Source organism: Podarcis gaigeae (genome assembly GCF_964106915.1).
Source record: "Podarcis gaigeae genome assembly, chromosome: 4".
Lineage (NCBI taxonomy): Eukaryota > Metazoa > Chordata > Lepidosauria > Squamata > Lacertidae > Podarcis > Podarcis gaigeae.
Window position 1 is genome coordinate 63,306,222 of NC_139677.1, and position 23,949 is coordinate 63,330,170.

General features: G+C 43.8%; 1 long non-coding RNA gene across 1 annotated transcript in view; it reads right to left on the reverse strand.

Moving 5' to 3' along the window:
- Nucleotides 1-23,581, reverse strand: part of LOC310843824 — an 88,917-nt gene extending 65,336 nt beyond the window's left edge. The window contains exons 1-2 of the long non-coding RNA XR_014563667.1: nucleotides 23,541-23,581; nucleotides 18,734-18,802 (exon numbers count right to left, since the gene is read on the reverse strand). This is a non-coding gene — a long non-coding RNA (uncharacterized lncRNA). The remainder of the gene's footprint in view (nucleotides 1-18,733; nucleotides 18,803-23,540) is intronic.
- Between the last annotated feature and the right edge of the window lie 368 nt (nucleotides 23,582-23,949).

Genomic DNA, 23,949 nt, shown 5'->3' on the forward strand with positions numbered 1-23,949 from the left:
GTTCATCAAATTAAATGAATAGCATTTTTAAAACTAAATATACAGTGTGTGTGTGTGTGTGTGTGTGTGTGTATGTATGTTTTCTGAAGCTCACATTTCAGATCTGCCAATGGTGGATGACACAATGCTCAGTAATGCAGCTAGATCAAAAGAAATCATTATTCATTACTTACACTGGCAATATCACAGCTTTACTTATTATTTACTAGATTTTTTAAATGTGGGTTGTAAAACTGGTTCTTACATCAGAATTTACTGTTTGTGGAGAATATTCTCCGCAAAATTTTCTAGCAGAGAATATTCTTGAGAATATTCGCATTCTCGAGAATATTCTCCGGAGAATATTCTCACCTCAAGCACAACAAGCTGAAAATGAATGAACTGCAGCTAAAATATTATGTTCAATTTTCACATGGTCTAGTCCTTCCCCTGCCCACCCCTCTAATATTATTCAGGGGGTGTCTTCTCCAGTCTTCAAACAGTAGTTGTAAGTGGGGAGGCAGAAAAAGGTCCTTCTTTACTTCCACTCTGCAGTTGTAATCTGAAATCTTAGGCGCAGCACTGTGCCCAGAACTCAGAAACCGCTTGCACTAATGATATTCCATGTTGCAAAATGCACCTAGAACAATGCTTCCTCCTGAGCCTAGATTACACTATAGGATTATTTTACACGCCATAGTAGAGATCGGCAAATCAGTCTATTTCTGGTCCATGTCACTTCTGCATTTATTTATAACCCATCTTTTCCTCCCAGCACCTCAGGGAAGCGCATATGGTCCTCCCCCCCATTTAATCCTCACGACAACCATGTGAGGTAGGTTTGGCTGAGAGGCAGTGACTGGCTCAAGGTTGCCCAGTGTGCTTTATGGAGATTTGGTCTCGCAGGTCCTGTTCTGTTTCTGCTTAATCTGTGGCTATTAATCATGCATCATCTAACTAAAGCATCCATCGTGTTGCATATCATTGTTCTATTCTCTGTCTCTGTTTCTCACACACATCACTATATACTTTTTATATTTGTTAACTCTAATGGCATTTTCTCGGGTTCATGTAAATATGCACCGATAGCATCTGCAGGCCATAACACTTGTTGTCCCTTTCCCGTGAGCAGCAGCTATACACAAGGGGTCAGGCGTAACAAGACTGAAATGTGCTAAGATTTTAAAATCTCTGGTGTCTGTTTTCTAAGCATGATGGAAGGCGGTAGCCTAATGAATTATTTATGCAGTAACCTGTTGCTGTACGCCATGGTGTTGCAGAACAGGTTGCCAAAAATTCAGGTTATGCATGCAAAAGTCAATTTTGAAGTTGAGATTTTAATGGCAGATATTTGGCTAATGCTCAGAGTCTCTCTGTGTATCTTGGCATAACCATTTCAAAAGCTAAGAAATTATTTCTATGCTGATCTTTACCCACCAATCTTCAGAAGGATCTCACATCAAACTCTGATCCGAAAGGAATTGTATTTACATTTTTCAGCCATATTTTGCAAAACAAGAAATCTACTAAAGATTAGAGAAGGTTAAATTAAATATTGATGATTATTGATATACAATAAAGGAGGTCAGGTTTCATTTCAATAGATTAAAAAAATTAAGAGGGTGGAAAAGTGATTTCCCCAAAGCCAAAACACATTTAATATTCTCTTCATCTTATTTTCAAATGGATAATAATTCCCTGAAAAAATTCAAACAGCTTATATTCACCCAGAACAGTCTGATTATTCTGCCAGGTCATGAATGCTTAAGGAGAATGTTGACAATGTTTGAAGCTTATTCTCGTTAGATACATATATAAAAAAATCATTAATTATATTTAGTTTAAGATTGCAATCTGAATGCCACAATCTTTTTAAGGTATATTTTCATCTGTTTTACAGAAGCAAGGCAAATCACTAGTGAATTGTGAACACAAAGCAATAAACAACTGATGAGTAGAACAATAATGTGTATGCATGAGGCAACTATTGAGCTTTCCCTCATACATATTCATATGGAGAGAGAGAGAGAGAGAGAGAGAGAGAGAGAGAGAGAGAGAGAGAAGTTATTTTCTGTACAGTGTATATTAAGATGGTGTCTCTTTGATGGAAACTTTAAGCTGCAAGTCAAAGCATACCTACTCACAAGTACATCACCCTAAGCTAAGTAAAGCTCAGACCACAGATCAGAGTGCACGTGTATCTCATGCACACTGTATATTAAAGCACTCATGCCACTTTAAAACTCACTGCTTTCCTCAAAGAATCCTGGGAACTGTAGTTTGTTAAGGATGCAGAGAGTTGTTAGGAGACCCCTCACAGTTCTATGGTCTCCAGCACCCTTAACAAACCATTGTCTCTCCAGGATTGTTTGTGGGGAGCTATGACTATTAAAGCTGTATAAGAATGTTTTAAACATATGGTATATATGTGTCCATTATCACCTCAGTATAGCTAAGTCCCAACAACTCCATCTGCACTCTTTTCAATTGGAGTTACAGAAGAACAAGGTTCACAACCCTTTGTTATCCAAACTCTGTAAGTGTCCATATCTGTACTGCTCTATGAAAATAGTGATTTAAAAGGGGAAAAAGAGGAGTATTTCATGTCTGCTCCAGTGCTGAGGATCTTTTCATTTGATTTTCATTTTCATTAAATGTAACGCCCAGTATGTGTAAAAAGCTAACATTGAATTTGGTGCGATGTCTAAATCAAGTCACCTTTCCATGTATGCTAGGGATTCATCCTCGGTGTGTGTGTGTCTCTCTGTGTGTGTTGTGTCAGCATGCCAATGCTGCATGTGTAGTAGGCAGTGTCAACAACATGGCTTAGACATTACATGTTACTAGAGGTGTGAGATTTGCATGGGTAGGATTTTTTTAAACAGGTTTCAATAAAGCAGAACAACTAATGCATACAACCATTTAGATGTAAATTCCACTGGATTAGTCCCAGGGATATGGTGAAGACTACAGCCTAAATGAATATATTGTGTGACCTGGAGCTGTTTGTACAATGCAGTGGTACCTCTGGATATGCACACTTCCAGTTGTGTATCCTTCAGGATGCGAACACAGCAAACCCAGAAGTATTTTTCCAGGTTTCGCCACACGCGTATGCGCAGAAGCAGTCCCTCTAGTTGCGGAAACCTCAGGATCCGACCGGAGCTCCAGAACTGATTCCGTCCACAACCGGAGGTACCACTGTACATTTATCATATTTGAGAGTCCTCCCTTTTATGCAGGGGGTCACCATACTTTTGGTCAGCAGACACATTTGGAATTCCAAAGAATTGACGTGGCACCAGTCACAAAATGGCCGCCATGCAGGCATGGCATATCACAAAGTATCTGCCAAGCCTAAAATAAAAGGAAAAGAGTCAAGACCAGAAAATCATGCAGATGCCCCCCCCCATCAGCTGTCCCAGATGCCACATTGGCACCCCTTCTAGTAATCCCACTTCACTCTGCAAGTATGATTTCATATAGCTATAAAAACCAACCATATCCTGGAGAAAGCTGGAGAAAGCTAGATTCTATATAGATACAGTGATACCTCGGGTTACATACGCTTCAGGTTACATACGCTTCAGGTTACAGACTCCGCTATAACCCAGAAATATTACCTCGAGTTAAGAATTTTGCTTCAGGATGAGAACAGAAATTGCACGGTGGCGGCGCGGCGGCAGCGGGAGGCCCCATTAGCTAAAGTGGTACCTCAAGTTAAGAACAGTTTCAGGTTAAGAACGGGCCTCCGGAACAAATTAAGTACTTAACCCGAGGTACCACTGTATACATATGTCCCGAGATGCTGAAAGATAACATATACATGTTTAAGTTTAGTCTTTCATCTTTCAACAACTCAAGACAGGTCACATAAAAGCAGTCACATTAAATGAACAGTAGCATTTTTTTGGTGCGGCCACCAAAAAAAGCACCAAAAAGCAAATCAACCAAATGCTTTCTGGAATGTACAAAATGTACATTTTTTTTACTCCTTCTAGAAGGCAGCAATAGAAGAACTATCTGTAGTCTTTAAACCAAAGCAGTAAAGTCCCCAAGTCTCAGGGATTATGTTCTATTCAGGACATTGTGCCTTGACTAGCTGTGTGTAGACAATATCAAGCCTTACATCAACAGAGATGACCCCTAAAGCAACGTAAGATTTAAATGTAAGTATTAGCACTTAGAAATGGTCCCAGAAGCCAACAGGCAGCCAGTGCAGATTCCATAACACATTCCTCTATCTGTCAGGAGATGAGTTTGTCTGCTAATTACAACTTCAGAGTCATCTTCAAATGCTGCCCCACATAATCTGCATTGCAGAAGTGAAGCTTGTAGGTTACAAAAGTATTCATAAGTGTGATTCTTAAAAAAAGGGCAGAACATAAACAATAAAAGGCATCCTCTCCCTGAAATATTTGCTGTCATTGGAAAGCTAAATACAGAACTATGCCGAAAGAGAAGACATTCAGAAGCAGTGCAGACTAATATGATTATGGAAAAAGAAGACATGCACAATTCCACACTTGTTATGTGTTCAGTGCAGAGTTGTTACTAATTTGTTGTAGGAAATCCAGGCACCTATTCTCCAGAAGTACTTCAGTTTTGGGGACTGCACATTTTCTAAAGTATTATTTTGCTGTTGGAAACATGCAATTTTCCTCTCAGTCAAGCACATCAATTGTGACTTTTCATGCTGTGTGGAGTGTGATTGTATGACTGTCATGGGTACCTATTATACTTTGCCTGTGACATTGCAAGTGACCAATGACCTAGTCTTTTTCTTTTGCCAGCATCCTTTAAAAATGTTTTATTTTACTTTTGCTTTATTCTATAAATTTCAGACAGTGGGTGCTCTCTTGCCAATTAAGTACAAGGGCATTCATGTAAAACACAGCAAAAAGAAGGATAGTAATGCTATTGCCTTCCTTTCTAGAATTCCCCATGAACCTTTTGTTTTCTCCTATTTTTTGTTTTGTTTTTCCAAAAATGTACATTTTTCTCTTTCCAGTACTAAAATCTAAATATCTCCTGGTTTAAACAATAGCGAACACCAGCACACCTGCCCTTCACAGCAAAACTAAGTCCTGCATTTAGGTATAAACATAAACACAGATCAATGGAATAAGTATAGAATGAGGTTGGCAGCAGTACACACGAAAAGGATCTAAGCATCTTAGGTGATCATAAACTAAACATGAACCAGTACTATGATGTGGCTGCTAAAAGTGCTAATGCTATAGTTTGGCTTAGTGCTACGTGCAAACTGAATTCCTGGAACAATAAAGCGTGTTCTCACTAAAAGGAGAGCACGGGTTGCGGATGGGGCTATACAAGGCACCCCATGATTGCTAGGCAAGTTAAAGCCAGGGCTTGTTTAGATGGGAGGATCTGGTTATCTGGGGAAAGTTGATGTTGCAAACTTAGGGGTGGGGTCAGTGGCTATTTAAGCAAGGTCCACAGCTTTCTCTTTCTCTTTTGCTGTGGACATCGGATCTCATCGGATCTCTGAGTGACTACAGCAGAAGTTTGGGTCGTATACCTTTTCCCTTTGTTTTTCTTCCTCCATTTTCTCCTCTTTCTTTAATTTGTTGCTGAAAGATCCTTCCCCACTTTATTTAATTTTCCTGTTTGTTTTAATTCCCTTTAATTTAGTCGGGGGGGGGGGGGTGCTCGGCCTGGGCCCAGGGGCCGTGTGGGGAGGGCTTCCCTCAATTCCCCTGCCCTCTTGCAGGGTCGATCCCCAGTCAAGGGAACATTTCTTCTCAGTTTGTCCTTGCTTCTCCCTTCCCCACAGGCTTCTGTTGGCTGCCTGGCTAGGGGTGGCTTACCTTGCCCTGTAGCAGGCCCTGGGAGGCCGGCCTGGTGTTGCTGGGGGGCTGGGTGCCGCTGGTTGTCCCCAGAGGTGCATTGATTTGAGCGGAGAGCTGTGAGGCCTCCATTTTGCAGCCTCATTAGGCGGGAGCGCCATTTTGATTCCTCTCGGCCACGTGGCGGCCTCTAGCGTTCAGGCCTAGTAATTGCAGGGCCTGGTGGTTGCTTTATCCTAGGCTGAGTATAATTGGTACTACTGCGACCTCTTGTGGCAGTTGATATGTTTGCAGGCAATTAATTTATTCAATTGCACGCAGCCTGGACGGCTAGTGTAGGTGTGTGTGCTGGTAAAGAGCACAAGGTTGTGGTTTGTTTCCGTATTGGACAGCTTCTGATTTGGTGGCTGGTGCTCTTCCCAGCTGCTCCTGGGTTACCGATCTGTTGCATAATCTGTAAGCAAGTGGTTGCCTCCTGTCTACTGGTGCATCATTTTATAGTCTAGGTCTTAGTTTTAATTAACTATTTAATTCATTCTGCTTCATTTTCTTGCAGATTCTAGCGTCTTAAAGAACTTAGTTGTTTTTTTTTTTTGTTTTGTTTTTTTGTTTTTTTCTCTACTTAATTTTATTTTCTTTTCTTTTCTCACCAGTAGTAGGAATGGCTCCTAAGAAGGCAGCAGGAAGGCCTGTTCCAGCCCGCTCCTCGAAGCGGCCTATAAAAGGCCCATCCCAGGCCTTGCGATCTCCGCAGCCTGGTCAGTCCTTGAAACGCATCCAGGCTATGGTTTCAAGTTTGTCTGGCGACCCGGTGACACTGGCAAGGGTAGAGGCGGAGATGGATGGCCTGCTACACCGTTGCTCGACCCCGTCAACGTCATCAGCATTCCCGCCTCCCCCGGTGGATGTTTCCTCTCCTGCATCATCATCTAGTGAAGAAGGGGAGCCACTGTTAGCCGGAGTTGGCTTACCTGATGCTCCGCAGGTCCAACCTCCGGTGCTGCCTGTATCGCAGGATGCAGTGCCTAGGGGCCGTGGTCGTGCCAGGGTCGGCGCCAGAAGAAGCGCATCGACCCGGGGCCGCGCTGTACGGGGCTCACCTGTACGGCCCCCAGCGCTGGGGCATTCTAATCCAGTTCATTCACAAGTTGTCTCTGTTCAGTCAGCCCCAGGTGCAGTGCAACAGGGTGAAGCGTCAGATTCTTCGATTGAAGACAGTCTTCCTCTTCCTCCAAGGTCCTCTTCCGGTGGGCATCGTCGCCGAAAAAGGGGCTCCAGGAGGCACTCTAAGAAGAGACGGAGGGACACATCGTCCTCCACTTCAGGTACTTCCTCCATCAGCTCTAGCAGTGATGAGGGGGCCCCCCTTAAGCTTTACTGGGGCTACGGGGAGTCGTCGGGGCTGCCAAAGTGGGTTTGGGAGCGTAGGGCAAATTCTCATAGGGCCAGGTATGGCGCCGTACAGGAGTGTCGAGAAGGGGTCCTGGTGCCTGACGTAAGAGTCTCCACCAATTCTGCTAGGGATATTATTCCTGGTGCCCACTTGTCTTCCAAATTGCGGTCTAGGATTCTGGATGGCCGCTACGTGGATATTTTCAGCTTGGCTCCTCCGCTTGATGGTCAGGAGCCGCTGGACAAGGGCCTTTCCGTTCCCAAAAGACGGACAATTGTAGCAAAGGCTGACAGGACTTTTGAACGTTGGATGGATAGTTTCCAGGTTTTTGCTGGTGTGATTTCTGCAGCGTATCCCAAGAGGTCTCTGCACCTCTGGGTTTATCTGTCTATTGTCCGTTCAGCTTTTACGATGGCTGGCGAGACTGCTGCATTATCATATGACCAGAACTTTAGGCGTAGGGCGGCCAAGATACCGACGGCCCGCTGGGACAGGAAGGACTTGGATGTGTGGACCACTTATGTGGCACCACGTATTGAGAAGAAGGCTTCTGAGTTGCAAAAATTCAAGCCTGCCACCCAAAAAGTTGGGCGCAAGTGGTTCTGCTGGGACTTTAATAAGGGCATTTGCCAACGTCAAGCCTGTAAATTCGCACACCTTTGTGACAAATGCTCTGGGAGCCACTCGGCTTCTGCTTGCTCCGCGGCCAGGCGGCCCTTTTGCAGGGGAGGGGGCTCCCAGCAGCCCCCCAAGGTCCCTGCCCAGCCTCCTGTTCCCGGAGCAGGAAAGTGATATCTTTTCTTTGGCCTATACTCCGGTTCGGCTACAGCCGTTACTGGCGTTACTGGAATCTTACCCAGACAGAGAGTCAGCGTCGTATTTGAGTAATGGTTTTTCGCTGGGATTTAGGATCCCAGTGGTCGTGGCCCCTGTAGCCCAGAATCCTAGGAACCAGAAATCCGTTAAGGACATGCCTGGTGTGGCGCGTAAGAAAATTGAAAAGGAGCTGGCTTTACGTCGTATGGCTGGTCCTTTCGCCACCCCCCCCTTTCCTAATTTGCACATTTCACCCTTGGGAATAGTTCCCAAGAAGGCCCCGGGGGAGTTTCGCCTAATTCATAACCTCTCTCATCCTAATGGTACGTCGGTTAACGACGTAATTCCCCCGGAGCTCTGTTCGGTGAAGTATGCCTCTCTTGATCATGCGATCAAGATGATAAGGAAGTTTGGGCCTGGTGCCCTATTGGCCAAGTGCGACATTGAGTCGGCTTTTCGTTTGTTGCCAATTCATCCTGAGGATTTCTGGCTGCTGGGTTTTCAGTTTGACGGGGGATTCTATTTTGATAAGGCTATGCCCATGGGCTGCTCGGTAGCTTGTGCGGCTTTTGAGTGTTTCAGCTCATTCCTGGAATGGGCCTTGCGCGACAGAACCGGTTTGGGCGGGGTTACGCATTATTTGGATGACTTTTTACTGGCCTCCGCGAGGGACACGGGGAATTGCGTGGTTCTGCTGCGTGCCTTTGCGTCCCTGGCTGAAGACCTGGGGGTTCCATTAGCGGCAGAGAAAACTGAGGGTCCCACTACGCAACTTACCTATTTGGGTATCTTGTTGGATACCGTGGCCCAAACCTCTAGTTTGCCGCCAGATAAGTTAGTTGCTTTAAGGAAGGTCATTGAAGAACTGCTCCCATTGAGGAAGGTTACCTTGCGACAGCTTCAGTCGTTGCTAGGTCATTTAAACTTTGCTTGCAGGGTGGTGGCGCCGGGGCGCCCGTTCTGCTCTCGCCTGGCCAAACTTACCTCGGGGCTGCAGGCACCGCATCATAGGGTTCGTTTGTCCGCCCAAGTGCAAGCCGACCTCCGTGTGTGGCTGGAATTCCTGGAAGAATTTAATGGCGTATCACTGTGGCAGGACACTTTGAACCTCCACAATGATTTTCAAGTGCATTCGGACGCGGCAGGGTCACTGGGGTTTGGTTTGTTTTGGGACGGCAGGTGGTGTGCTGAACCTTGGCCCCAGGCTTGGTGTGGGGAAGCGATAACTCGAGACCTGACATTTCTTGAGTTTTTCCCCATAGTTGTTGCGGTACACTTGTGGGTCGAGCATTTTAAGGACCATCGGGTTTGTTTTTGGTCCGATAACCAGGCAGTAGTGACTGTTTTAGCTAAGCAGTCATCCCGGTCGTATAGGGTTTCGGCCTTGCTTCGGGTGTTTGTTTTGCACTGTCTGCGTTTTAATATTGTATTTTCTGCTCGCTTCGTTCCGGGTATTTCTAACGAGATTGCTGATGCTCTGTCCCGTTTTCAGATGGAACGATTCAGGTCATTGGCGCCAGAGGCTCGAGACCGTCCGGAGATTTTCCCGGATCATCTCTGGAACCTTGGCAACACTTAGTTTCACAGGGAGTAGCAGCATCAGTCGCCCCTTCCACGCTAAGGTCCTATAAGAAGGCCTGGGCTGATTTTCTGTCCTTTAATGGCCAATCGGCGGGGGCGGTCATCACCCCTCATTCTACTGCCCAGGTGCTTAAGTATCTGGCACATTTGTTCCAGATGCGCCGGGCGGCTAGGACCCTGCGACTTCACTCGGCAGCAATTTCTTTCTTTAGCAGGGCCACTTTTGACAAGGACCCATGTAGGAAGTTTGTGGTGCGCCGGGCATTGGAGGGATGGGGACGGCTCACCCCATCGAGGACTGTTCCCGGAAGTCCCATCACTTTTGAGTTGCTGATACAGATGCGCAGTAAACTGCGGAGCATCTGTTGGTCCAAGTTTGAGGCCCGTCTATTTTCAGCAGCCTTTTCCTTGGCATTCTTTGGGGCACTGAGGGTAGGCGAGGTGGTCCTGGAGCAAAAACGGGATGGAGGTTCCAGGGGTTTGCTGTTGCAGGACGTGAGCATGTCACAGTCGGACCTGAGGGTGCATATCAGGAATTCGAAGACCGACCAGGTGGGTAGGGGAGCCGTCATTCGGCTCTCGGCAACGGGAGAGAAGGGTCCTTGCCCCGTAAAGGATCTTAAGAGATACTTGTCCTTGCGGCCGGCAGGCGAGGGGCCTTTGTTTATTCATGAAAATGGGCACCCTTTAGTCCGGCATCAGTTCACTAAGGTGATGCGCAAGGTGGTAGTGGCCTGCGGCCGCAAAGCATCGGAATTTGCTCCTCACTCCTTCCGTATTGGTGCCGCAACGACAGCTGCCCATTGGGGTTTGTCTGCAAGGAGGATAAAGGACCTGGGTCGCTGGAGATCGGATGCATTCAAAGTATATGTGAGGAAATAATGGTGGTGTGTGTACTGACATTTTTGTGTTTTAACCCTAGGTCTGGCCGCTATCCGTATTTGGATAGTGGGACACAGCATTGTGCACTGGGCCGCTGTCAGAGCTCGTCAATCTGGTCTGGGAGCTGGCTTGGGCCTTCCGCAGCACGTGCAGGTGTCCTGGATTTCCAGACGAGGGATGCAGTGGAGAGAATTATTGCCTCTCATGCACAGACGGGTCCTCCACGCTGGCCCCCCTACAGCGATAGTGGTGCAGCTGGGGGAGAATGATATGGTTTCCTCTTCCTGCTTTGGGCTGCGTGCTGCCATATTACTGGACTTGAGGGATTTGGCGGCCTTGGTGCCTTCAACCACACTAATTTGGTCGCAGCTGCTGAAACGCCGCATTTGGAGGGGTAGCCCTTGCCCGGCGGCCACCGAAAGAGTTAGGAAGCGGATTAATTCCGCGGCAAGCAAATTGGTGGTTGGTTTGGGCGGATTTGTGATTCCTCACCCTCTGATTTCGTTCAAGGCCTCTGAATTATTCAGGGATGATGGGGTGCATCTTTCCCCGTTGGGGAATGATGTCTGGTTGGATGCAGTGGTGTCCAAGTTGAGGGTGTGGTTTAGTCTGTGAGTGGTTGGCGGCGAGCGTAAAGGGCTCGGGTGGCGGTTAGGCATTGGTTAAAATTGGTTGGTGGAGGGGTATGGATAGGCTGGGCCTGCCCCTCCAATGCTGCACGGGTATTCCGTTAAAGGAATTCTGGAACTTACCATCCCCTTCGTCCAAACCCTTGGTGCAGGGTGCGGGCCGTGTAAGTTCCAAGGAGCATGCGGGGATTAGCTGAGGGTCTGTTTCGCAGCTCCAGTTGACCCTGATCTTGCTCTTCCGCACTGACTACGGAGTCAGGGCTGTCCCCAAGGCGGGGAGGACAGATAGTCTAACCAATGCCTAAGCAACCACTCACAATTTGTATTGATAATAAAGTTGTGGCCAAAATTATGCCAAAAACCTTAAACAAAAATAATGTGTGAAGTTTGAGTTATTGGGTTTGGGGTGTCTTGGGGACCTCAGCACGCAAAGCGTGTTCTCACTAAAAGGAGAGCACGGGTTGCGGATGGGGCTATACAAGGCACCCCATGATTGCTAGGCAAGTTAAAGCCAGGGCTTGTTTAGATGGGAGGATCTGGTTATCTGGGGAAAGTTGATGTTGCAAACTTAGGGGTGGGGTCAGTGGCTATTTAAGCAAGGTCCACAGCTTTCTCTTTCTCTTTTGCTGTGGACATCGGATCTCCCGCCCGCCCTCCCTTGTTGGGCTTCGCTTGCCTTGCTATGCCTGTCATGGGGTCGTTCGCCTTGGTGCGGGGGCCCAGTAGGAATTTACCTCTTGGCTGATTAGTGTGTGCCAATTGGGTTTTGCCTACTGCGTAGCAAATCGTCACAACTTGTAAGGTTGGCGGTTAGGCATTGGTTAAAATTGGTTGGTGGAGGGGTATGGATAGGCTGGGCCTGCCCCTCCAATGCTGCACGGGTATTCCGTTAAAGGAATTCTGGAACTTACCATCCCCTTCGTCCAAACCCTTGGTGCAGGGTGCGGGCCGTGTAAGTTCCAAGGAGCATGCGGGGATTAGCTGAGGGTCTGTTTCGCAGCTCCAGTTGACCCTGATCTTGCTCTTCCGCACTGACTACGGAGTCAGGGCTGTCCCCAAGGCGGGGAGGACAGATAGTCTAACCAATGCCTAAGCAACCACTCACAATTTGTATTGATAATAAAGTTGTGGCCAAAATTATGCCAAAAACCTTAAACAAAAATAATGTGTGAAGTTTGAGTTATTGGGTTTGGGGTGTCTTGGGGACCTCAGCACGCAAAAGCCACTTTATGCTAGTATGTTATTTTTATGTTTATTACTTGATGTGTATAGTTTATATTAGGACATTATTTTTGTGCACATGCACACACACGCACACATACATATATAGCCTCTCATCAAAGCTGCATATAGGGAATTCTTCCATTGACCTTAATAAATCCACTATTTTACGTTAAGGATGGGATACGAAGACTGATATGCTCATTTAATACCAAATGAAAGTTTAGCCAGTGGCTTTTATTAAATCAGGCTAATGAATATTCTCAAAGAATTGGAGAGTGAGAGACTTGAAGAGAAAGGTTAGAAACTGACTTTAAATAATTCAGCATGAATACATTCCTTGGTAGGGAATGTTTGATTATGAGATACACCTTTTATACAGCAGAAACATTGCAGATAAAAGCAGAATTCAGGCCAGTTTTCCAGAATATGATTCTTTTTAATCAATGGAGCAATAAGGGAACTTCTGTGCAAACAGCGTACAACCCATATTTTCTTTCATGTATATCTGAAATGCTAGATTCAGGAGCCTTCAGTTAAATGGAATCACAGTGTCCTGGAACTGCATCACTATACAAGTTAAAGGTGTGTTATGCTCTTCTACTCTTCCTTGGCAAGTTACAGATCTATGAATATGAATAAACATGGTTGCAGAAGCATGCAGATATGCTAACACTAAAACATGAATATTTTAACACCCACTGGTACAAATTATAAGGGGGAGCACCTGCCACTGATGGCATAATACAGTATCCCCCCCCCTTTCTCTGGAGCTGTTAAATCCCCAACTAAGTAAAGTACTGTCTGGCAAGTTGTCCCCAAAGAAATCAATTTATATAACTATACAGTTTCTATGAAAGGAACTTGGCTGAAATCCTTAAGCTCACTTTGAAACTATGGCAGTTGACTGCTTGAGCCCTTCCTTGAGGTCATTTTAATCCTTTAGATTAGCTGAGTGCTTCAAAATGCAAGTATGGATTTTGCCTGCAAGACAACTTTTTTAAAAACTGAGTTAGCATCTATCTCCCCCCCCCCTTTGTAACTCAGCAGAAGTTAAGGAGATAGCAACATAACATCTATTAATTAGAAACAATTAGTTTATGTGTGCCATATAATTGCCTAACATAGTTAGAAAGATAATCAATCCAAAAATATTTGTGTACAGTGCTTTGTACACATCTGTTCAGAGCCTCCAAAGAGATGCCCAGTTTTCCTAAGGCCTTAGTCCCATTTACCTCCCCACTGCCAGAGTAACGTGCACTGTAAAACCTAAAGGCACTATTATTTTGGTGGTGGTGGTGGTGGTGTTCACCCCTCAGAACTAAACACTCGGTGATATAAGGAAAACTGCACATTGTCTACAGGTTTATAATATAAGCCACTGGTGTCCAATCTCACCACCCCAAAAGACCACTTCAAAATTGCTGAGACTCTTGATGGACCACTGTATTTCTTTTATATTGTATTTTCTTGTATTACAAGTTGAATTCTATAGAATTCAGTAGAATTGAAATTGTAGCTTAACAATGTACAATATAAGACATAAAAGAAGCACTACACATACAATTAAAAATAAATATGGGTATTAAACAAATGCAGTTTGGTGGTTGTGTGTGTGTGTGCATGTGTGTATGCATGCTCACTAATTTACACATCAAGTCTTGGAACTTCTTATCTACTTCCACATAGAAAAGAATGGAAAAGTTCAGAAGAGACTATAGAAATGCTGAACTGCAGAACGAAGAATGTTTTTCTGTTTGATGGAAAAGCAAAGTTATTGGAACAGCAGTACAGGGTAACATTTTCACGAGTACCATGGCCAGAGAGGAAATAGTTAAACATACATGTGCACGCCTAAACACACACCTGTTGTTGTTTTTTTACTGCATTTTCTAATGACATATTTGGTATTGTTTCGTTTGGCCCTTAGGGTTGTATCTAACTAAAGCTTCAATCCTCCTAATCCTAGTTACCTGGGAGTAAGCTGCATTGAATTCAGTATGGCTTATTTCTGAGTTGACAGGGATAGAATTACACTGTAAGTCATATTTAGAGCAGACCCACTCAAATCAATGGACTTAGTCATGAATAGCAATTTGCTGTTGAACACCTTATTTAACATACAGTGGTACCTCTGGTTAAGAACTAACAGTAATTTGTTCTGGAGGTGAGGTCCATTCTTAACCTGAAACTGTTCTTAACTTGAGGTACCACTTTAGCTAATGGGGCCTCCCGCTGCCGCCACGCTGCCACCACACGATTTCTGTTCTCATCCTGAAGCAAAGTTCTTAACCCGAGGTACTACTTCTGGGTTAGTGGAGTCTGTCACCTGAAGCATCTGTAACCTGAAGCGTCTGTAACCCGAGGTACCACTGTACTCTAAAGCATTAACTCTTACAATTTCTAAAATAATCAACAACAATTAAAACACACAAAAACCACTGTCGGTTTCATCATACAATTGAGTCTAACAAGTATGATGGATTAATAATAATAATAATATCAATCCAGCGGTTCGAAGGAGGAGGTGATGGTTGGTTTTCGAAAAGTTGCAAGCCAGACAAAATTATTTTGCCAGGGCCATATTTCAAGGAGGAATCAATTAATCAATATCTACTAGTTTCCATCATATATATTCTTTGATGTCTGTAAAAGCAGATATAAACTTTTGCCAGTTGGAAATTTTAAAATGGATGAAACCTATGCTAATATTAAAGCTACAAAATAGTTTGAAGACTATGCTTGCATGGGAGAAGAAAATGTTATAATGTTTCATAGGTAACTGAGATCATACGCACAATTTCTTGATACTTTGTACTTTTCAAAAATAGGTGAATTAAGGATGCTGTGAACTGGACATGTACTGCTTGGCTGGCAATATGTCAAGGTGCCAGACTATGCTGTCAAATTTAATGGTTTTGTTATAAGCCAAGGTATTAAGCTCTGATATCCTCTAGTGAGAGAATGGGATTTGAAAGCACTGAACACGTTGCAGCATCAAGCACATAATGCCAATGCCTTCAAATATATCTTAATAATTTAGAAGCATGGAAGTCCTTTCCATGCAAGTTTTTGTGAAATTAATTGGCTTTGTACTGGCAGGACAGCTTAACATCAGCCAGATACCCCTTTTAAGATGGCATAAGCATTCAAAGCCAAAGCCATGATCCTACACACTGCTTCTATTGAAAGCAGTGATATTTGCATTTATGCAATGGGTTTCGGAGCCGAGTGCTGCCAGTCGAATTGACGAGCGATACTCAAAAATTCCAATCTGATTTTCATTCAGGTTGTATGGAGCGCACTCCCATGTGCATCAGTTCATGTTACTAACAGGAGAAAGGTCTTGATCTCCCTATCTCCTCACATACTGCCTGTTGGCTTTCAATTTCCCATTTTTCTAATCTTACGTACAGTTCTCCACATTTCCACACCAGTTTGCTCTTTTCCAAAAATCTTCATGAAAATCCATCAGAATTTTAGAGTGCATTTCTCCTAATATGCACATCCGTATGCAATTTCCCCCAATATACATGTTTAGCAAAGCATTCCCACCCTGACATAGTGGAATTTGGTATTTTTGCTAATATACTGGCATCTCCCCATTTACCTAGAGGCTACATTCCCAGGTACCATATGTATACCATCTTAAAAACATGTGAACGTCCTCAACGCCAAACTGCCAAAAATCCGCTAAACCCCACCATAATTGCTCCCTCTAAACCTCCTTTCTCAAACTCCAACTCTCCACAGGACTCAAAGGTCAGTGCAAAAGCTCATGGGATTGCAGTTGCAAAGGCTTCTGGGATTGCTAGCTGTTTTCCCACTCTTTCCCCATAATTTTTTGCAGTTTTCCCGCTCTTTTCGGGCAGTTTTTGCCCTTTTCGCACCATTTTGCAGTTTAAACTGATTTATTTAATTATTTCCTGGTGTCATGCGCAAAGTGAAAGTGCAGGAGTGCGGAAATGCCAGTATGCATTTTTATGTAAACATTACCTTAGTGTATGCATTTTTTTGTACACATTTAGGCTGAAGATGTATTGCAATATTTGTAGAAGTGTGAACTTTGAAGGATGGCTGTGTTTCTCTATGTGTACTATCGCGTATCAAGGCCCCATGACCAACTTTTTCCCTAAGGTGTGAATAACTAGACAACACATGGCTTACTGGTTTTGGGATCAAATAAGGCCACAACTTTATTGGTTACAGATGTAAGGTTTGACCATAGGCATTGTGGTAAGCAATGGCACATGTCATTCTTGTCCGCTGGGAGTGTTTCTAAGGGTGAAGCTGGGGGGGGGGATGCCCTATGACCTACGTCAAATCAGGGCATCCCCCGAGCAGTCCCTTTTGGAGGAGTGGTATGGCCCTTTCCCCTGTCTGGGCATTGGACAGGACCCACTCCTCTGGGATCCTTTTAATAGAATACCCTTATCCGTGGAGGGGCAGGCAGAGGCTACAACCTCCCCTCCAACCAAGGCTAGGTCTACCCAATGCATATCTGCCTTACAAAGTTGAGATGATTGCTGTGAGGTAGGCGAAAACCCCAATGGCAGTGCCAATTAGCCAAGTGGGAAAAAATTCTGCCCAGCCTATGAAAATTAGGTGACCAACATTGCCCATATCATGGTTGTACCATTCGTGGAAAACCCCCTGATCTGAGGGAGGGAGGGTGGGAGATCCGGCATGGTGAGATAGAGGCCGAAAGGCCCTGCAGGCCAGGCATTTGAACATCCCCTGGACATGGTGGCAAGGGCTACAATTTTTCAGTTGGTCCCGCGCCCAGGGGAGTGCCCCCTAACTCCTGCTGCCATTGGCTGATTTGGTGGCAGGAAGATGATCCAGCCTGTGATAGGTTGGCTTACCAGGGAGGCCTGGGCCCACCTGCAAAGGTGCCCGCCCAGTAAGGGGGCGAATGGATTCTGTAAAGTGTGAATTAGGAAGGTTGGCCTATAAAAGTAAATTGAATTAAATTGCCCCCTCCTACATCGTCTGCTTTACAAAAAAGCTGAGAGTAGCATCTGTGGCTGCTGTTGGGTGCCAATGATTGGAGGCAGTGTAAAGGATGTGCAGCTCTCAGTCTCTGCTCAGTTGGGGAGGCTTTGCCTGGATGCTGTGGCTTCAGCCAGGAAAACACAATCTTCCTGCATACCTCAGTGGTCCTAGATTCTCTGAAAGTCTCCTTGTGCCCTTCATGATGCTCAGAATATCTGCATGAAGGTCTTTGTGCAGCAATCCTCTTCCTGAAGCAGTGTCCAGTTCAAGTCCAGTTTGAAAACAAAGAACCTCAAGAGGGGAGGCCAGGGACCCATGGGCAGTAAGCACCTGACCAGCAGACAGAGCAGGCTCCTTGATCACCTGTTCACAGTCTTCCCTGCCATGGTGATATATATTGATTCATAAATTTGCATATCACATAAAAATTGTCTAGGCCATCTCTTTTGGTAGAATACCTACCCTACAAGCAGCAGAGTGATGGGCTGATTGCACTTACTTACTATTTGATGAAATGTCATAAGAGGAACAGACTGTTTAGAAGTGTTTCTGAGGCTCGCAGACAAAAGCACACAGGTTGGTGTCTGCATTTTCAGTGGTAAACGTGCTTGCGGTGAACACAAAATGAACACAAAAGACTGTCTAGGGTGTTGCTTCATACAGCTCTGCCTCTTAAGAAGAAACATCCCTATTTTGGGGGAGAGTGCGGTACAGGAATACTTGTATACATAAATAAATAATTTTTACTCTCTTGTAAGAGTTTATAGCAGCCTTAATCCACTTTGTGGTGTAATGAATAAAGTATGGATCTGAATGAAAAGTCCTACACCAAAGATACATGCACATTGTTTATGTGCACAGAACTGAAGGGAAAGGGGAGAATTAGTCGGGCTAGTGTTTTTTTCTTATAGCTTTTCAGAATAAAATGTTAAATACAATTTTAATTATTGCAATGTTGCTTATATCCACTTCATATTTGGATGAATGCCTTTACACTCATGCCTGTGTCTGGCATTAAATCTACTGGTATTTGTTAATCCATTTATCTTCTGCAGCTTCATTTTTTTCTGTTACAAAAGTACTGAACTTTTAAACATAAAACCCGCAAATACTTTTTAAAAATACATAATTATTCTTCGGTATTCATGTCCCTGAGACTGAATCCAAATGATGATAATTTTGAAAACAAGAATGAAGCAAAGCAGTGGAGGGAAAAACTAATAGAATTGTTAAAATTCACAACCTGCCCTGGTGGACAAGGCTTAAATATTCATACATGCTTCCATATGACCTTCAGTTGTAAACAAAGAATATTAAGCATTGTTATTTATCTTCTGGTAATGAATATATATTAGTCTGGAATCTAATGAATAAGTAGAACAACTTTTTCATTAAATATTTATTAAAGTAATATTTTCTAGGCTTACCAATTACAGAGGGCATCATATTAGAACAGCTCACTTTGAGAATTCCTGGAAGTTCAAGCCATGAATGCGCTAAACAATTAAGGAAGGTCTTAGATCAATATACCCTATTGACTCAATATAAATAACAGCAACAAAAGTAAACATAGGGCTATAATAAAGCAACATTTGTGATGGAATAAATAACCAGTCGACGTACTAATTTGGAAGAGTTATTGTCACTTTCTTTCTCTTTGTGTGATTATATTAGTCATTTTCCTAAATATATGCAATGCATGTGGTGGGCTTGATTCAGATACCTGGAAAGCAATAAATATATTATCTTAAGAGCAACAGCTCTGAGTGTAGCCCACCAGAATGTTCTCATATAAGATCCCCACCGAAACAAATTGGAAAGGTGCAAGAGCACAAAGGTTCCAGCTTTTTAACTGGCTTATGCAGGAGGTAGGGCTGTGTCTACAATGAACAGTAGGGTTGCTTGTAAAGATTTTGTGGCGATCACACACAGGGCCCCCGGACGTTTGACAGTCTATTGACCCTGTGCCGCCACTGCGATTGCTTTTTCCATTGCCACCACCCCATATCTCACGGGAACACACGGAGTCCAGTCAGTTGTTAACATAAACAAATAATCAAGTTTATTTTTAAATGCAGGAACAAGCTTATCGTTTCAGTTAATTTTTCTCTTGTCAGTTTCTTATTCTTAGTTCCTAACAACTCCAAACTGATTATTCCAACTATCTATCTGACTCCACCTAACAATTCCTCTCACTCTCTCACAATACAACTCTACCAACCCACTGTCTATTCCTCCCTCTTCCTTCTTCAACTCCCAAACCTCAACTCCCAACTCCCAAACCTCAACTGACTTTCAAAACCTCCCATTCTAACTTTTATTCCTCCCTTGCATTCTCACTGGCCAATCACATCACACCTATTTTAACCCTTTCCTTATGACCCATCCTAGGAGGCAAATGCCACAGATATATATTAGGGGTGAGCTGAAGCATCGCCTACAAATTATTTCAGAATGGGAAATGCACATTTGGTGGTTTGGGTGGTGCAAACATGCCTTTGGAGCATCCACTCCCATGAAAAAAAAATCCTGTGTCTGTTCATAACCACAGTGTCGTGTTTCCCCCCTATACCTTTTGTGCCACCATTTTATCCTTTTCCTCACTGTAAGATCTTGGCTAATCAGGTAGGAAGGGACATTTCATAGTACAGCGGCATGAAGATAGGGGGAGTGCTATCCTTCCCTAGCGATGAGGAAGCATAATCCATTTCCCAAGGGTAAGCACCATGGCTCAAAGGTAGAGCATCTAATTTGCATGCAGGAGGTCCTAGGTCCATTCCCCAGCATCTCCAGGTTGGGCTAACAGAGATCCTTATCTGGAACCTGAAAGAGCCACTGTTGGGCTGTGTCAAGACACTACTGAGCTACACGTTCCTCCACTGTCCTGTAAAGGGAAGCAATTAAACTGCCACAGTGTAACTCTGGAAGAGAGGGGACACTTTGTATTTGGGCATTGCACTGAGGTTGTTCTGCACAATGTTTAGTACCAGAAGAGAAAGAAAATGTTTTCCAGTTTCTAAAATGTTCTTTTCTTCTTTACATGTATGAACTTCATTCTTGTTCACATAACTCCACCAGCAATGCTTTTTTTCCTGGGGGTACGCAGGGGTACGCATACCCCTAGACATTTTGTGAATCTAATGGGAGAAGAAACTAAAATTTTAAATAAATTTGTTTCCTCTAAGCATGGTGAATCTCAATTCCTGTTACAGTGTTTCCTGAGTTGCAGATGGAATGAGAGTACCCCAAAACATTTTTTAAAGAAAAAAAGCACTGCCCACCAAGTATCACCAACAGATGGACCATTTCACAGGAACTGTAGTGTTATGTGGCTAATGTGGCCCAGCCCTAGTATTTTCCTCCCAGATAGGTCATTGACAATATGAAAGTGAATGCTATTCAGCCAGCACACAGGCATGCAAATGAAGGCAAATCTATCTGTTCTTAATGAGAGAGAGGGGGGGCATTGAAGTTGTGAGACAACATTCACAGAGTGCATCTAGAGGAGTGTGGGGGGAGCGCACTGCCCCCAGCAGCACGATCCCGGTGGGATGCCATTGTGGCTGCCCCCCCACCCGCGCTGGGTGGCACGCCCCTGCCTGTTCTCCGCCCCCGGTGCCAGAGCTCCACCACTGCCCTCAACACCTAGGAATGGTGATGCATTATGCTCACTTCAAGGGGAAGGTATTAGATCTCTGCCTCATCGATTGGATTTTCAAGATACTGGTCAGACAGAACTAGAATTGCCTCATTAATTTCAGCTGAGACATTTTTGTTGGCCCTGAAAGATATTGGCCCTGAAAAGTGGCATGGGATAGAATAATTTCAGTGGTGGCGGCGTTGAATAATAATTAATGCTACATGGTGGTTGAGCGATATGGGTGTTCTTTTTTAAGTACACTCTGAGGGCGCTCTACAGAGACTCGCCAACCATTTTGCCCAAGCCTGGGTGGAGTTTGGCCTCACCATCAGCCTAATGAAGACCAACATTTTGTATCGGGCCATTGCCAGCTGAAGAAGGATGTGAGAAATTGATAGGTCTCTTAGCAGTGATTGGCAAAATGGAGCTTCCTGCTCAGATGCAGTATACCTCTGAATATTATCTGCTGGGGATAACCAGGCAAGGTTTGTTGCCTTCATGCTCTGCTTATGGCCTTCTGAGTCTGTTAGAATAAGAATGACTCTCCTTATGCCCTTCTGAAATCTTTAGAAATTGAAAGAGAAGTTTAAATGATTTCAATAAGGTCAACTTGGGAAATTTGATTTCTGTAAATTCCAATGTGGCCTGTTCTGCATCTCCCAGACATGTAAGGACTGCAACTAAGATTTCTCCAAGATCTGTGCTATGATCTTTGCCTCAAAAGCATACAAAAATGCATTAAAATGTGTATTTTAGGATAAATTCTATTTAGAAATGCATACACTAACATAGCATACATATGACAATACGCATTTTGTGATATTATTCAAATTAAGAGAAATATTTAAATACAAATGTTCGTGAGTTGTTGTCTTTTAATCCCCACCCCACCCCCAGGCAGATTAACGCAGAAATGGAATGGAACAAATTTACGAAGGAGCACATGTGAAATTGATACAGATTGGAAACAAATTGATCTCCATTCCAAAATTAACATAATTTTTCAAAAATTATGAGTTCTGGGTAAAAAAATGCACATTTCTTATTTAAACCTACTTTCTGATTATTACAGACCAAAGGCTTTACAACAGGAGAAACATTCCTGTTCATGTGAACACTACCACTGATATCCTGGGTCTTGCTAAAAAGTTTACAGGATGTATATGCCACCAGTGCCAATACTTTGGCAGCTGCTGTGCTAAACTACTTTTTTAGTCAATTTCAGAAAGATAAGTAATGTTTTAAAACAAGGCTTCAGTGAACATTTTCTTCCGTACTATTAAGTTTGACTTTTTGTAAGTGATTGCTTTCAAATAATAGGTTTTCATTGTTGCTTCAGATCTATGACTCACAAGGGGGATTACTGTATAAAAGATAAGTATAATTTGACAGTGCAGTAATTATATTTCAAAAATAACATGCAACATTAAGTCCTTATCATTAGGGATGTGTGTTTCGTGACTGTATGGCATAGCATGCTAGAAATCCCATTTCCATAAGAAATATGCAGGAGCACTATCCAAAATATTCAGTCTTACAAATATTTTTAAAGACCTTTTACTGTAGTATTCTTGCATTATTTCAGGAATCAGAAATGAGGGTTTAATGTTACAATTTACACAAAAGCTGCATGCTTGTTCTGCATTGTAGGTTACGGGTGCCCTCTGCTGTCTGGAAAATGCCTTTCAATTCCATTTGCTTTCTAAACTGTGGCAGCTTCCATTGTGGAATAATTTGTTTGATCTGAAATATATTTGTGCTTCTGTTAACAACTGGATAACATGCATAGTCATTTATTTGTTTAATTTATATTCATTTGGTGTGCTTTATTTGGTCAGTATGTTATTTTTAGGTGTGACTTACACAATTTTTTTTGCCATCTGCAAATTGAAGAATATACAAGGTTTATTTTCCAGTTGTTTTTGGAGGATAGGTTTACTGCATTTTCAGCAGCAAAGTGACTGCTCCGGGGTCCAAGCCTAGACAGTGTGTATTAAGGTACTTGGCTACCCAGATGACAAGACTCAGCCTCATTGATGAGGTCCAAAGGGAAGCAGAGCAATACGTTTGGCACCAGCTTGGCTACAGGAGTTGCCAAAAGGAGGTGTGCAAGGCACCATCCAACTGTCTTAGGGACTTCACTCTTGATTTGTGTAGGGTTTACTCCTTAGCCTTTTCTTCCTGCAATGCAGCAGGTACAGATTTTTCTCAACGCTTTTCTCATGAATGAATGAGTACAGCCACAAGGCAGTGTAGATTTTGGATCAGAGTTTTCCTTCTTCTAGATGGGCTACCTTCCCAGGTTGACAAACCCTATCTACCCCTCATTTCCCTCTAAGGCAGGCATCCCCAAACTTGGCCCTCCAGATGTTTTGGGACTACATCTCCCATCATCCCTGACTACTGGTCCTGTTAGCTAGGGATGATGGGAGTTGTAGTCCCAAAACATCTGGAGGGCCAAGTTTGCGGATGGCTGCTCTAAGGCATATGCTGTAACTGCCTTCCTGACCATTGGACCCACTATTGGTCTTGTCCACTCAGTCTGCCAGAGTCTTGCATCAGGACTCATCAAGAGTTTCAGACTTTACCCTCACCTGATTTTGTCCACCAGTCAAAACCATTGCCTGGGTTGTGGCCACTGCGGTATGCTGACAGCTTCTAGCAAACACAGATGAGAGCTGAGTGCAGCGTGGGGACCATTGGTGGAGGAACTACCCAGAGAGGGCACAACGTCCCAAACCAGAGATACTGCCACTCCCCTAACACCTCATACACCCGAGTGTGGGATAGGAGAATGAAAAAAGCACTTGTCAGTTTAACGTTTCAGTGCATATTTGTTTACCTATTTATCACACCCTTGCCCAAACAACTTTCTGAAGTCTCTGCAGCTGAACATTTTTACACAAGTGAGGGCACTGAAAAGACTGGCATTTTATACTGTGGATTCTTGCTGAAAACCTCAGGAAACATGAATTAGATCTTATATGCAGATCCCTGAAAAGG